The following is a 14558-nucleotide window of genomic DNA, read 5'->3' as shown; positions in this document are numbered from 1 at the left end:
TAGGTATGATAAGATCCAGGATAGGTCCAAGTCTGTGATGGTAAGGGATGAAAGTGTCTGTAATAATAAGGAATGGTCCACTGTGTCAAAGGCAGCTGACAGGTCGAGGAGTAGAAGTATAGAGTAGTGTTGCTTGCTCTTGGCGGTTAAGAGGTCATTGGTGACCTTAGTTAGGGCAGTTTCAGGGGAGTGGTGTGACCGGAAGCCAGATTGTAGGCGGTCAAAGAGGAAGCAGGAACAGAGATGGGAGGACAGTTCAAGGTAAATGTGTTGTTCCAGTAGTTTGGAGGCATAGGGGAGAAGTGATATAAGGCGATAGCTAGATACAGAGGATGGGTCAAGAGAAGGCTTTTTGAGGATAGGTGTGATGGAGGCATGTTTATAGCTTGAGAGGAAAACACCAGTTGTTAGTGATAGGTTAAAGAGATGGGTTAGGGTTGGGATGAAGACTGTGGTGAGGTTTGGGATGAGGTGGGATGGGAGCGGGTCAAGTGCACAGGTGGTGAGATGCAATCTTGAGAGTAGAGTGGAGAGTTGATCTTCTGTAATGGTGGAACAGTTGGTTTTTGAGGTGAAGGGCTGGGAAGTCGGAAGGAAGGGCTCTGGGAGTTGTTGACCAAAACTGTCTCTGATGCTATCAATCTTCTGCTTGAAAAATGAGGCAAAGTCTTCAGCGGAGATAAGTGGGGAGAGAGGAGGTGCTGGGGGATGAAGGAGAGAATTGAAGGTGTTGAATAACTGTTTAGGGTTGTGAGACAGGGAGGATATGAGAGATGAGAAGTAGGTTTGTTTAGCTGTGGTGAGTGTGGTCTTGAAAGTAGTGAGGGACTGTTTGAATGTGATGAAGTGCTCGTTGGAGTGGGATCTTTTCCATCTGCGCTCAGCAGCCCTAGAAGCTTGCCTCAGTTCTTTGGTCAGGCTGGTGTGCCAGGGCTGTCTGTTGATTTTGCGAGATTTGGTATGTGTTAGTGGGGCAGCAGATTCCAAAGCTACAGCTATTGTGGAGGTTGGAGGGGGAGTACATGCGCACAGAGTGCACGTCAAAGGAAGGGAGGGTAATAGAGCGGCAGTGTCATCTGCATTGTGTAAGGAACTTATATCTGTGAGAGGGAGGAGGGATTCAGAGAATGAATGTAGGTCAAGATGTTTAAGATTTCTGCGAGTGTGTGAAAGTTTGTGGGGTGGGGATTGTAGACATGGAGTGGAGAGAGATGAGAATGTGAGAAGGTTGTGGTCAGAGAGTGGAAGAGGTGCGTTAGAGAGGCTAGATAGGGAGCAGAGGCGGGTAAAGATAAGGCCAAATGTTTGACCATCTTTGTGAGTGGCTGCAGAAGACCATTGAGTGAGGCCGAAGGAGGAAGTGAGAGATAGAATTTTAGTAGCAGCTGAGAGGGAAGTGTCAATGGGGATGTTGAAGTCGCCCATGATGATAGTGGGGATGTCCGCGGAAAGGAAATGAAGTAGCCAGGTGGTGAAGTGGTCAAAGAAGGTGGTGGCTGGCCCTGGGGGGTGGTAAATAACAGCCAGTTGGAGGTTGGAGGGGGAGTAGATGCGCACAGAGTGCACCTCAAAGGAAGGGAGGGTAACAGAGGGTGGCAGTGGGATTGGGGTGAAGGAGCAGTTATCTGACAGGAGAAAACCAACTCCTCCACCATGTTTGCTGCTGGGGCGGGGTGTGTGAGAAAGGTGGAAGCCACCGTAAGAGAGTGCAGCAGGGGAGGCTGTGTCAGAAGGGGTGAGCCAGGTTTCGGTGATGGAGAGGAAGGAATGTTTGGTAGTAATAAAAAGATCATGGATGTAGGAAAGCTTTTTGCAGACAGAGCGAGCGTTCCACAGAGCTCCTGTTAGTAGGACTGGGGAAGCGGGGGCTGGGTGAATGGGTATAAGGTTAGAGAGGTTACGGAAGTTTGTGATACAGCGTGGATGGGAGGTAGAAATGACTGTGGGAATATGGTGAGGAGGACCAGGATTTGGAGAGATATCACCAGCAGTGAGAAGGAGCAGAGAAAGTGTTAGCAGGTGGGAGCAGGAGAGGGCATGAGGGGGCTGTCTGTGTTTGGAGACAGAGGATTGTATGTTAAGGAACAGTTCTGAGGAGGAGGTGAGATGGATGGGGAGGATTGAAGCAGAGATGAACAGTTCCTTACTTGGTGTTGGGATTGGGGGACGTAGCAGAAAGTGAAAGATTATAGGGGTGAAAGTGAAGACAAACAGAAACATTGTTTACAGTGACTGGCCAGTTACCTTCATTTCCCTTCAGGTTCAATTCAGGTTTTAATTCTACTGTAATCCACACTTTTAGGTCACACTTATAGGGATCACACTGCAGACTGAAGTTTATGCAGACTTGAGCTATGCAATATATGTACAACTAAGTGCGTTCAGGTGTGAAGCAGAGAGTAGTGGTCTCTGTTCATCTTGGTCAGGGAATTAAGAGTGGACTAGATGCATACAATCAAGCCTGAGTAACCAAGGTCATAAATAACACAGGGTAAGCTGTGTAATATATTCGAAAAATGATTGCCAAACATAAATTTGGCACGAATATGGCACATTCAGATTCGTGATCGGAAATACAAGCAAATTTTTATAAAATCAGAAACAATCGGTAACGTTCGTTAAAAAGTGCGGGAAAATATTTGCATTGCCACTAAAGTATTTTGAGCACTTTGGCTAGGATAATGGTGTTGTAGGATGAGTGTGGAACACATATTTGATGAGGGCAAGGGGTGGGGAGAGCTCAGAGGAGTGGCATGCTTTTTTTTCTAACTTTAAGAGTGCACATTGCAGCTAGCCAATCAGGGCGCAGGAAACATTCACAATGTCCAGACACAATGACTTGTGTCATTGGCCAATGAAATCACATGTCCCTCTCTTTATAAAGAGCAGACATCTTGTTTTAGCACCATTTTGTCAATATAAAAGCACAGAGATGCTACTCCTGATGCTGAGCCTGGGTGCTGATAGATTTTAGCTAGTTAGCTATTCAGTTGTATCTACGTCAGTAGTTTAGATAGCTAGTGTCATTAGTGAGGTCCACAGTCAAAGACAGCAGGACACATTTCATAAAAGTGTGTTGTGCACTGCTTCTATTCTGCTCCATGCACAAATAGACCTTTCAAAATCTTAGTTTTTCAGTTGCTAAACATGATGCAGCATGCCACATCCCACCTTGTCATGTAGTGGCAGTGAAATTATTCTGTGATTTGACCTGTTACACAGTGAAAAAAAAAATTGGGGGGGCAGTTGCTTAAGTGATTCAGCACGCCATATTTCACCTTGTCATTTAGTGATGGTGAAATTAATCTTTCACAACTTTTGCACAAGAAAGGGGGGGAGGGAGAACAAACTCCAAAGGATAGCCAACGTCTATAAAAATGCTTTATTGTGCAGGGCATGAGGGTGGTGGCAGCTACAAGAAGTCACCAGACGGAATAAAACGCAAGGGTACTGGGAAAACCACTAAATACCATTAAAGAATATACAATGTATAATATTCATAAAAAATATACCCGGGCGACAATAACTTGAACATCCACCTAACGTTTAAGTGGGATTCGGTTGGCGTTGAATTTTTGGACGTCATGGTGAAAAAGGACTCCTCTGGTCTCATACAAACTGATTTATTCCGCAAACCAACCTCCTCAAATACTCTACTACATGCATCCTCTTGCCATCCCTCCCATATTATTAAAGCAGTACCAACAGGTCAATTTCTCCGTTTACGAAGGATATGTTCATCTGAATCAGATTTTGAACAACAAGCGAAGGAGTTACAGATACGTTTTCTTAACCGTGGCTATAGTAGAAGATCCATTAAAAAGGCCTATAATCGGGCTAGGTCTACTACACGTACATCTCTACTCTATAATCACGTTGATAATAGAAATTCTAACCAACAATTACGGTTCGTTACCAACTTTAACTCCCAATCTGATAAAATCCGTGAGGCACTAAGGAAATCCTGGCCCATTCTGAGGGTTGATAAAACCATTTCTAAAATTCTACCAGAGCGTCCTCTCATATCCTTCAGAAGGGCGCGCAATTTAAAAGACCATCTAACGCGGAGCCACTATGAGGGAATACCAAGAACTACATTCCTTGATAATTTCCCTTCTCGATGTGGCTCCTTTCCATGTGGCCACTGTGTGGCGTGCCCTAATGTAGACCGGATAGATACATTCTCTGATTCCGCTGGTAGTAAGATCTTTAAGATAAAAAAAGAGATTACCTGTAACACACGCTTTGTAATCTATTATGCCACCTGCCCCTGTGGCCTTATTTATGTTGGCCTGACCACGCGCCAATTTAAAATACGCATACGTGAACACGTACTGGGGATTGAATCTGCGGCGGGATGTATGGACCCCTCAACTTTAAAAACGCTCCCTCGACATTTTAAGTCGTTTCATGGGAGCAATGGGAGACTCATTCGTTTCCGTGGGATTGATGCCTTAAATGTAGGTATACGGGGTGGTAAGTTATCCTCCAAATTGGCTCGTTTAGAGTCTAGGTGGATTTGGACTTTGCGGACTGTATACCCCCTTGGATTGAACGAGAATCTTAGTTTTGCCCCCTTCTTGTGACCATTTGACTGTGGGGACCTCTCGTGGCTGCCGGTTTTTCACTGGACGTGTTTTATTATATTTTTTTAATATTCTTTTATTGTATTTTTAGATTTGTATTTCTTGGCCGTGTATATGAAGTATTACCTTGCTTGCTGACCATTGAATATGAACTCTGGAACTTCTTCACCTGTCAGGACTCAGGACTATATACGTTGGAACGGATTTACCTACTATGTACTACTATTATATCATGTCTTTGAATTATTAGGGACATTTATCATATGGCATATGTATATATACTCTAGAAGTGAGACTTCTTTACATTTTTTTGCACTGTTATGTATTTTTATACCTTTTTTCTCCCATTTACATGTTCTGAGTATTTGTATAATTACGAATTATGCATGATTATGCCCTCTAGATTGTAGTGACATATCTGTATTATACTACTGCATTATATCAAATGTTTTTTCATTCTGGATATGTCTCTCCCTGAATCCATATGTATAGTATATATATATTCTCCTCTGTAATTGTGGATATGTATGGATTTTTTTCCTGTTTCCATTAGTTCGTATACATCCTTGTGCGCCCTGGTCTGTTCCAGATATTTACCTTTGTTTGCACCCGATATGTTTATGTGGGCGTTTCCATCTGGCATTATATTATATTAGCGCCATTTTAATTATATGGCGGTTTGTTACTATGCCCACATCTGTGAGCATGCTCGTACCTGCTGGCCTGGGTAGTGGCGCCGTCTGGAGCTCTGTCGTGTGTAGATCATGTGGGGCCCCACGTGACTCCTGCACGCATGGCCTGGGGGACGCTTTGCCTGGTCTCTAGGTTACGATCATGTTCTTCCTGTGCTCGGATATTGAGCACTTCCGGTGCACGGGTCCCTGCACGCATAGCTCGGACCACTCGGCGTCTTGGTTGCTAGGGAGCGCCTGAGTGTTTCCGCCTCCACTGCAAAAGCACTTCCGCTACACGGCCTTTATAATCCCCGGTCTCACATTGTTAGCGTGCCCCCTGACGAAGGTTCCCGAAACGCGCGTTGGGGCGGGCGCTGGGACCCACTATCTGCCTGCACTTGCCAATACTACCTGGGTGATGTATTTATTATTGATCATGTACTGCATGTTATATTGATTGCACTTTACTATACATCCAGCTCATGTTTGGTTAAGCTGGGATGCCGCATATGTATATGTTTTTGTTCTATGGTACCTTTCCATGCTGTACCTTACAATTGTTGTCATGTACTTTCGCCCGGGTATATTTTTTATGAATATTATACATTGTATATTCTTTAATGGTATTTAGTGGTTTTCCCAGTACCCTTGCGTTTTATTCCGTCTGGTGACTTCTTGTAGCTGCCACCACCCTCATGCCCTGCACAATAAAGCATTTTTATAGACGTTGGCTATCCTTTGGAGTTTGTTCTCCCTCCCCCCCTTTCTTGTTATACGTTTTCTGATAGCTAGTCTAATATGATTTTTTGATATCCATGGCTGCGAAATTCTTCGGACAATAATCTACTATTTTATTATATTTCTATACTTTTACAATTGTCCTAAACTATGCGGCCGTATGTTGCCCTCCTAGCTATTTATTCATATATGTTTGCTGTGTTTTGCACAGACCCTGTTGGCGACCCTATGGATTTCAGAGCCAAAGAAAAGGCCTGGCTAGGCCAAGTGGATCAGGTGTTTGGAGGTGGTATGAGTGCCCCACGGTCAGATGATCACAGGTGGGATGAGCTTTGCTCTTCCATACAGGATTTATTGATAAAGCGAACTAAGTTATGGTGGAACCGAGTGTTCCTAGAGAAATATGTATCATGTAATATGATTCCAAGGGGGTTGAGAGTCCGCGTAGTCCCCACTTTTCCTATCGAAGATTTACAATTTATTTCTAATTGGGAGGAAGCATGCAACATGTGTTCTTTTACTATGATGAAACTATTGATTGGTTTTAATACCACTAATATTAGTGAACTGGATACACTGATTGACACTGCTCAAAATGAACTACGGTCCAATTGTCCATCTGAAAAAATTCAGACTTTTGACTCCAACTTGGAGAAAGCACTTGACTCTCTAGTTAAGAAGATTCATGAGTCACAAACCAGCAAATTTAATAGAGACCAGAGGGACTATCAACAGCATGCAGTCTATCAGTGGAGAAAGAGCAGACCAGCATACCAACAACTTAAACATGCTACATCTGTGACATCTATTTCTTCCCTGAGTGGACAATCCGATACTTCTACTCTATCGATGACAACTAGATCTGGCGCAACTGTCAATAGAACACGTGGCTACCATCCATATAAGAGGCACCCTTCACGTTCACCAGACCACACAGGGAAAGATAACAAGGTGATCAACCTAAGTAATCATACTCTTTCTCCATTAGATGTTTCCCTTTTGAGTAGAGGCCTGTCTTTTTCTCCTATGGTGGGCTTCGATGCCTTTTCAGCCATTAAAGATCTACACTTGTTCGCACGATCCTTACTTTTTAAACGCCACTTTTTTGACGACAATCTTTATCAATTGTTCCCTACAGAGGAAGAACAAGATGCGCTGAGAATACTTGAGGAGCTCTCCCGTGAAAATATCCCTGATGAAGGTAAGATTCCACCTTCCATTAGACCACGTTCGAGAAAGTTTCCACCCCTTTCTACCAATTCCAATATTGATTTATTTGTCCAGGTGGTCACCCAGGATTTTCTTAAAATATCACAACGTTTTAGGAGAGATAACCTCAGTCGTGAGGAAAGGTCGAGGCTGCAGTATCTGAAAAACATCCAAGATATCGTGCTGAAACCAGCCGACAAGGGAGGGAATGTGGTCATTTGGCCGAAAGTAATGTATGAGAAAGAGGCCTATCGCCAACTCAATAATGCCGTATGTTACAGAAAATTGACCTTTAATCCCTTGTCGGCCTTCAGCTCTGAATTGGATGATATTCTTAATTCTGCTGTCGAGGGTGGAGTTATTACCAAGGAACTCTCCTCGGCCCTCCGTGTAACAGAGCCTGCAGTCTCGACCTTTTATCTTCTCCCCAAGATACATAAGGATGCCAGGGTGCCACCTGGCAGACCTATTATTTCGGGGAATGGAAACTTTCTCGAAAACGTTAATCAGTGGATAGATTTCCATCTACAACCCCTTGTTGAAGATTTGCCTTCCTTCCTGAGGGACACTGGAGAGCTCCTCAAAAAGGTTGACTCTGTTCATTTGGACGGAGATGCCATCCTGACTACAGCTGATGTAGAATCACTGTACACTAGCATTAGGCATCGGGATGGCCTAAATGCAGTACGTTTCTTCCTCGGCATGTCTTGCTCTTCCCCTGAATTTTGTAATCTTATACTTACTCTGTTAGAGTTTGCGTTAACACATAATTTTTTTGTTTTTAAGGGGTCCTTTTTCCTGCAGCTCCAGGGAACAGCCATGGGGGCGGCCTTTGCGCCCTCCTATGCAAACCTGTTCCTGGGGCTGTGGGAAAGGGACCTCTTCCTGTCAGATCAGTGGGCGTCGATGGACCGGGTCCCTCTTTGGACCCGGTACATCGACGACATATTTCTGATCTGGCAGGGTTCCCCAGATGAGTTATCTATGTTTATTGACTTTTTGAACGACAATAACTTGAACATCCACCTAACGTTTAAGTGGGATTCGGTTGGCGTTGAATTTTTGGACGTCATGGTGAAAAAGGACTCCTCTGGTCTCATACAAACTGATTTATTCCGCAAACCAACCTCCTCAAATACTCTACTACATGCATCCTCTTGCCATCCCTCCCATATTATTAAAGCAGTACCAACAGGTCAATTTCTCCGTTTACGAAGGATATGTTCATCTGAATCAGATTTTGAACAACAAGCGAAGGAGTTACAGATACGTTTTCTTAACCGTGGCTATAGTAGAAGATCCATTAAAAAGGCCTATAATCGGGCTAGGTCTACTACACGTACATCTCTACTCTATAATCACGTTGATAATAGAAATTCTAACCAACAATTACGGTTCGTTACCAACTTTAACTCCCAATCTGATAAAATCCGTGAGGCACTAAGGAAATCCTGGCCCATTCTGAGGGTTGATAAAACCATTTCTAAAATTCTACCAGAGCGTCCTCTCATATCCTTCAGAAGGGCGCGCAATTTAAAAGACCATCTAACGCGGAGCCACTATGAGGGAATACCAAGAACTACATTCCTTGATAATTTCCCTTCTCGATGTGGCTCCTTTCCATGTGGCCACTGTGTGGCGTGCCCTAATGTAGACCGGATAGATACATTCTCTGATTCCGCTGGTAGTAAGATCTTTAAGATAAAAAAAGAGATTACCTGTAACACACGCTTTGTAATCTATTATGCCACCTGCCCCTGTGGCCTTATTTATGTTGGCCTGACCACGCGCCAATTTAAAATACGCATACGTGAACACGTACTGGGGATTGAATCTGCGGCGGGATGTATGGACCCCTCAACTTTAAAAACGCTCCCTCGACATTTTAAGTCGTTTCATGGGAGCAATGGGAGACTCATTCGTTTCCGTGGGATTGATGCCTTAAATGTAGGTATACGGGGTGGTAAGTTATCCTCCAAATTGGCTCGTTTAGAGTCTAGGTGGATTTGGACTTTGCGGACTGTATACCCCCTTGGATTGAACGAGAATCTTAGTTTTGCCCCCTTCTTGTGACCATTTGACTGTGGGGACCTCTCGTGGCTGCCGGTTTTTCACTGGACGTGTTTTATTATATTTTTTTAATATTCTTTTATTGTATTTTTAGATTTGTATTTCTTGGCCGTGTATATGAAGTATTACCTTGCTTGCTGACCATTGAATATGAACTCTGGAACTTCTTCACCTGTCAGGACTCAGGACTATATACGTTGGAACGGATTTACCTACTATGTACTACTATTATATCATGTCTTTGAATTATTAGGGACATTTATCATATGGCATATGTATATATACTCTAGAAGTGAGACTTCTTTACATTTTTTTGCACTGTTATGTATTTTTATACCTTTTTTCTCCCATTTACATGTTCTGAGTATTTGTATAATTACCAATTATGCATGATTATGCCCTCTAGATTGTAGTGACATATCTGTATTATACTACTGCATTATATCAAATGTTTTTTCATTCTGGATATGTCTCTCCCTGAATCCATATGTATAGTATATATATATTCTCCTCTGTAATTGTGGATATGTATGGATTTTTTTCCTGTTTCCATTAGTTCGTATACATCCTTGTGCGCCCTGGTCTGTTCCAGATATTTACCTTTGTTTGCACCCGATATGTTTATGTGGGCGTTTCCATCTGGCATTATATTATATTAGCGCCATTTTAATTATATGGCGGTTTGTTACTATGCCCACATCTGTGAGCATGCTCGTACCTGCTGGCCTGGGTAGTGGCGCCGTCTGGAGCTCTGTCGTGTGTAGATCATGTGGGGCCCCACGTGACTCCTGCACGCATGGCCTGGGGGACGCTTTGCCTGGTCTCTAGGTTACGATCATGTTCTTCCTGTGCTCGGATATTGAGCACTTCCGGTGCACGGGTCCCTGCACGCATAGCTCGGACCACTCGGCGTCTTGGTTGCTAGGGAGCGCCTGAGTGTTTCCGCCTCCACTGCAAAAGCACTTCCGCTACACGGCCTTTATAATCCCCGGTCTCACATTGTTAGCGTGCCCCCTGACGAAGGTTCCCGAAACGCGCGTTGGGGCGGGCGCTGGGACCCACTATCTGCCTGCACTTGCCAATACTACCTGGGTGATGTATTTATTATTGATCATGTACTGCATGTTATATTGATTGCACTTTACTATACATCCAGCTCATGTTTGGTTAAGCTGGGATGCCGCATATGTATATGTTTTTGTTCTATGGTACCTTTCCATGCTGTACCTTACAATTGTTGTCATGTACTTTCGCCCGGGTATATTTTTTATGAATATTATACATTGTATATTCTTTAATGGTATTTAGTGGTTTTCCCAGTACCCTTGCGTTTTATTCCGTCTGGTGACTTCTTGTAGCTGCCACCACCCTCATGCCCTGCACAATAAAGCATTTTTATAGACGTTGGCTATCCTTTGGAGTTTGTTCTCCCTCCCCCCCTTTCTTGTTATACGTTTTCTGATAGCTAGTCTAATATGATTTTTTGATATCCATGGCTGCGAAATTCTTCGGACAATAATCTACTATTTTATTATATTTCTATACTTTTACAATTGTCCTAAACTATGCGGCCGTATGTTGCCCTCCTAGCTATTTATTCATATATGTTTGCTGTGTTTTGCACAGACCCTGTTGGCGACCCTATGGATTTCAGAGCCAAAGAAAAGGCCTGGCTAGGCCAAGTGGATCAGGTGTTTGGAGGTGGTATGAGTGCCCCACGGTCAGATGATCACAGGTGGGATGAGCTTTGCTCTTCCATACAGGATTTATTGATAAAGCGAACTAAGTTATGGTGGAACCGAGTGTTCCTAGAGAAATATGTATCATGTAATATGATTCCAAGGGGGTTGAGAGTCCGCGTAGTCCCCACTTTTCCTATCGAAGATTTACAATTTATTTCTAATTGGGAGGAAGCATGCAACATGTGTTCTTTTACTATGATGAAACTATTGATTGGTTTTAATACCACTAATATTAGTGAACTGGATACACTGATTGACACTGCTCAAAATGAACTACGGTCCAATTGTCCATCTGAAAAAATTCAGACTTTTGACTCCAACTTGGAGAAAGCACTTGACTCTCTAGTTAAGAAGATTCATGAGTCACAAACCAGCAAATTTAATAGAGACCAGAGGGACTATCAACAGCATGCAGTCTATCAGTGGAGAAAGAGCAGACCAGCATACCAACAACTTAAACATGCTACATCTGTGACATCTATTTCTTCCCTGAGTGGACAATCCGATACTTCTACTCTATCGATGACAACTAGATCTGGCGCAACTGTCAATAGAACACGTGGCTACCATCCATATAAGAGGCACCCTTCACGTTCACCAGACCACACAGGGAAAGATAACAAGGTGATCAACCTAAGTAATCATACTCTTTCTCCATTAGATGTTTCCCTTTTGAGTAGAGGCCTGTCTTTTTCTCCTATGGTGGGCTTCGATGCCTTTTCAGCCATTAAAGATCTACACTTGTTCGCACGATCCTTACTTTTTAAACGCCACTTTTTTGACGACAATCTTTATCAATTGTTCCCTACAGAGGAAGAACAAGATGCGCTGAGAATACTTGAGGAGCTCTCCCGTGAAAATATCCCTGATGAAGGTAAGATTCCACCTTCCATTAGACCACGTTCGAGAAAGTTTCCACCCCTTTCTACCAATTCCAATATTGATTTATTTGTCCAGGTGGTCACCCAGGATTTTCTTAAAATATCACAACGTTTTAGGAGAGATAACCTCAGTCGTGAGGAAAGGTCGAGGCTGCAGTATCTGAAAAACATCCAAGATATCGTGCTGAAACCAGCCGACAAGGGAGGGAATGTGGTCATTTGGCCGAAAGTAATGTATGAGAAAGAGGCCTATCGCCAACTCAATAATGCCGTATGTTACAGAAAATTGACCTTTAATCCCTTGTCGGCCTTCAGCTCTGAATTGGATGATATTCTTAATTCTGCTGTCGAGGGTGGAGTTATTACCAAGGAACTCTCCTCGGCCCTCCGTGTAACAGAGCCTGCAGTCTCGACCTTTTATCTTCTCCCCAAGATACATAAGGATGCCAGGGTGCCACCTGGCAGACCTATTATTTCGGGGAATGGAAACTTTCTCGAAAACGTTAATCAGTGGATAGATTTCCATCTACAACCCCTTGTTGAAGATTTGCCTTCCTTCCTGAGGGACACTGGAGAGCTCCTCAAAAAGGTTGACTCTGTTCATTTGGACGGAGATGCCATCCTGACTACAGCTGATGTAGAATCACTGTACACTAGCATTAGGCATCGGGATGGCCTAAATGCAGTACGTTTCTTCCTCGGCATGTCTTGCTCTTCCCCTGAATTTTGTAATCTTATACTTACTCTGTTAGAGTTTGCGTTAACACATAATTTTTTTGTTTTTAAGGGGTCCTTTTTCCTGCAGCTCCAGGGAACAGCCATGGGGGCGGCCTTTGCGCCCTCCTATGCAAACCTGTTCCTGGGGCTGTGGGAAAGGGACCTCTTCCTGTCAGATCAGTGGGCGTCGATGGACCGGGTCCCTCTTTGGACCCGGTACATCGACGACATATTTCTGATCTGGCAGGGTTCCCCAGATGAGTTATCTATGTTTATTGACTTTTTGAACGACAATAACTTGAACATCCACCTAACGTTTAAGTGGGATTCGGTTGGCGTTGAATTTTTGGACGTCATGGTGAAAAAGGACTCCTCTGGTCTCATACAAACTGATTTATTCCGCAAACCAACCTCCTCAAATACTCTACTACATGCATCCTCTTGCCATCCCTCCCATATTATTAAAGCAGTACCAACAGGTCAATTTCTCCGTTTACGAAGGATATGTTCATCTGAATCAGATTTTGAACAACAAGCGAAGGAGTTACAGATACGCTTTCTTAACCGTGGCTATAGTAGAAGATCCATTAAAAAGGCCTATAATCGGGCTAGGTCTACTACACGTACATCTCTACTCTATAATCACGTTGATAATAGAAATTCTAACCAACAATTACGGTTCGTTACCAACTTTAACTCCCAATCTGATAAAATCCGTGAGGCACTAAGGAAATCCTGGCCCATTCTGAGGGTTGATAAAACCATTTCTAAAATTCTACCAGAGCGTCCTCTCATATCCTTCAGAAGGGCGCGCAATTTAAAAGACCATCTAACGCGGAGCCACTATGAGGGAATACCAAGAACTACATTCCTTGATAATTTCCCTTCTCGATGTGGCTCCTTTCCATGTGGCCACTGTGTGGCGTGCCCTAATGTAGACCGGATAGATACATTCTCTGATTCCGCTGGTAGTAAGATCTTTAAGATAAAAAAAGAGATTACCTGTAACACACGCTTTGTAATCTATTATGCCACCTGCCCCTGTGGCCTTATTTATGTTGGCCTGACCACGCGCCAATTTAAAATACGCATACGTGAACACGTACTGGGGATTGAATCTGCGGCGGGATGTATGGACCCCTCAACTTTAAAAACGCTCCCTCGACATTTTAAGTCGTTTCATGGGAGCAATGGGAGACTCATTCGTTTCCGTGGGATTGATGCCTTAAATGTAGGTATACGGGGTGGTAAGTTATCCTCCAAATTGGCTCGTTTAGAGTCTAGGTGGATTTGGACTTTGCGGACTGTATACCCCCTTGGATTGAACGAGAATCTTAGTTTTGCCCCCTTCTTGTGACCATTTGACTGTGGGGACCTCTCGTGGCTGCCGGTTTTTCACTGGACGTGTTTTATTATATTTTTTTAATATTCTTTTATTGTATTTTTAGATTTGTATTTCTTGGCCGTGTATATGAAGTATTACCTTGCTTGCTGACCATTGAATATGAACTCTGGAACTTCTTCACCTGTCAGGACTCAGGACTATATACGTTGGAACGGATTTACCTACTATGTACTACTATTATATCATGTCTTTGAATTATTAGGGACATTTATCATATGGCATATGTATATATACTCTAGAAGTGAGACTTCTTTACATTTTTTTGCACTGTTATGTATTTTTATACCTTTTTTCTCCCATTTACATGTTCTGAGTATTTGTATAATTACCAATTATGCATGATTATGCCCTCTAGATTGTAGTGACATATCTGTATTATACTACTGCATTATATCAAATGTTTTTTCATTCTGGATATGTCTCTCCCTGAATCCATATGTATAGTATATATATATTCTCCTCTGTAATTGTGGATATGTATGGATTTTTTTCCTGTTTCCATTAGTTCGTATACATCCTTGTGCGCCCTGGTCTGT

The sequence above is a fragment of the Ranitomeya imitator genome, chromosome 10, assembly GCF_032444005.1.
Source record: "Ranitomeya imitator isolate aRanImi1 chromosome 10, aRanImi1.pri, whole genome shotgun sequence".
Taxonomy (NCBI): domain Eukaryota; kingdom Metazoa; phylum Chordata; class Amphibia; order Anura; family Dendrobatidae; genus Ranitomeya; species Ranitomeya imitator.
The sequence above is the reverse complement of the archived record's forward strand: the minus strand, read 5'-3'. Positions refer to the sequence as shown.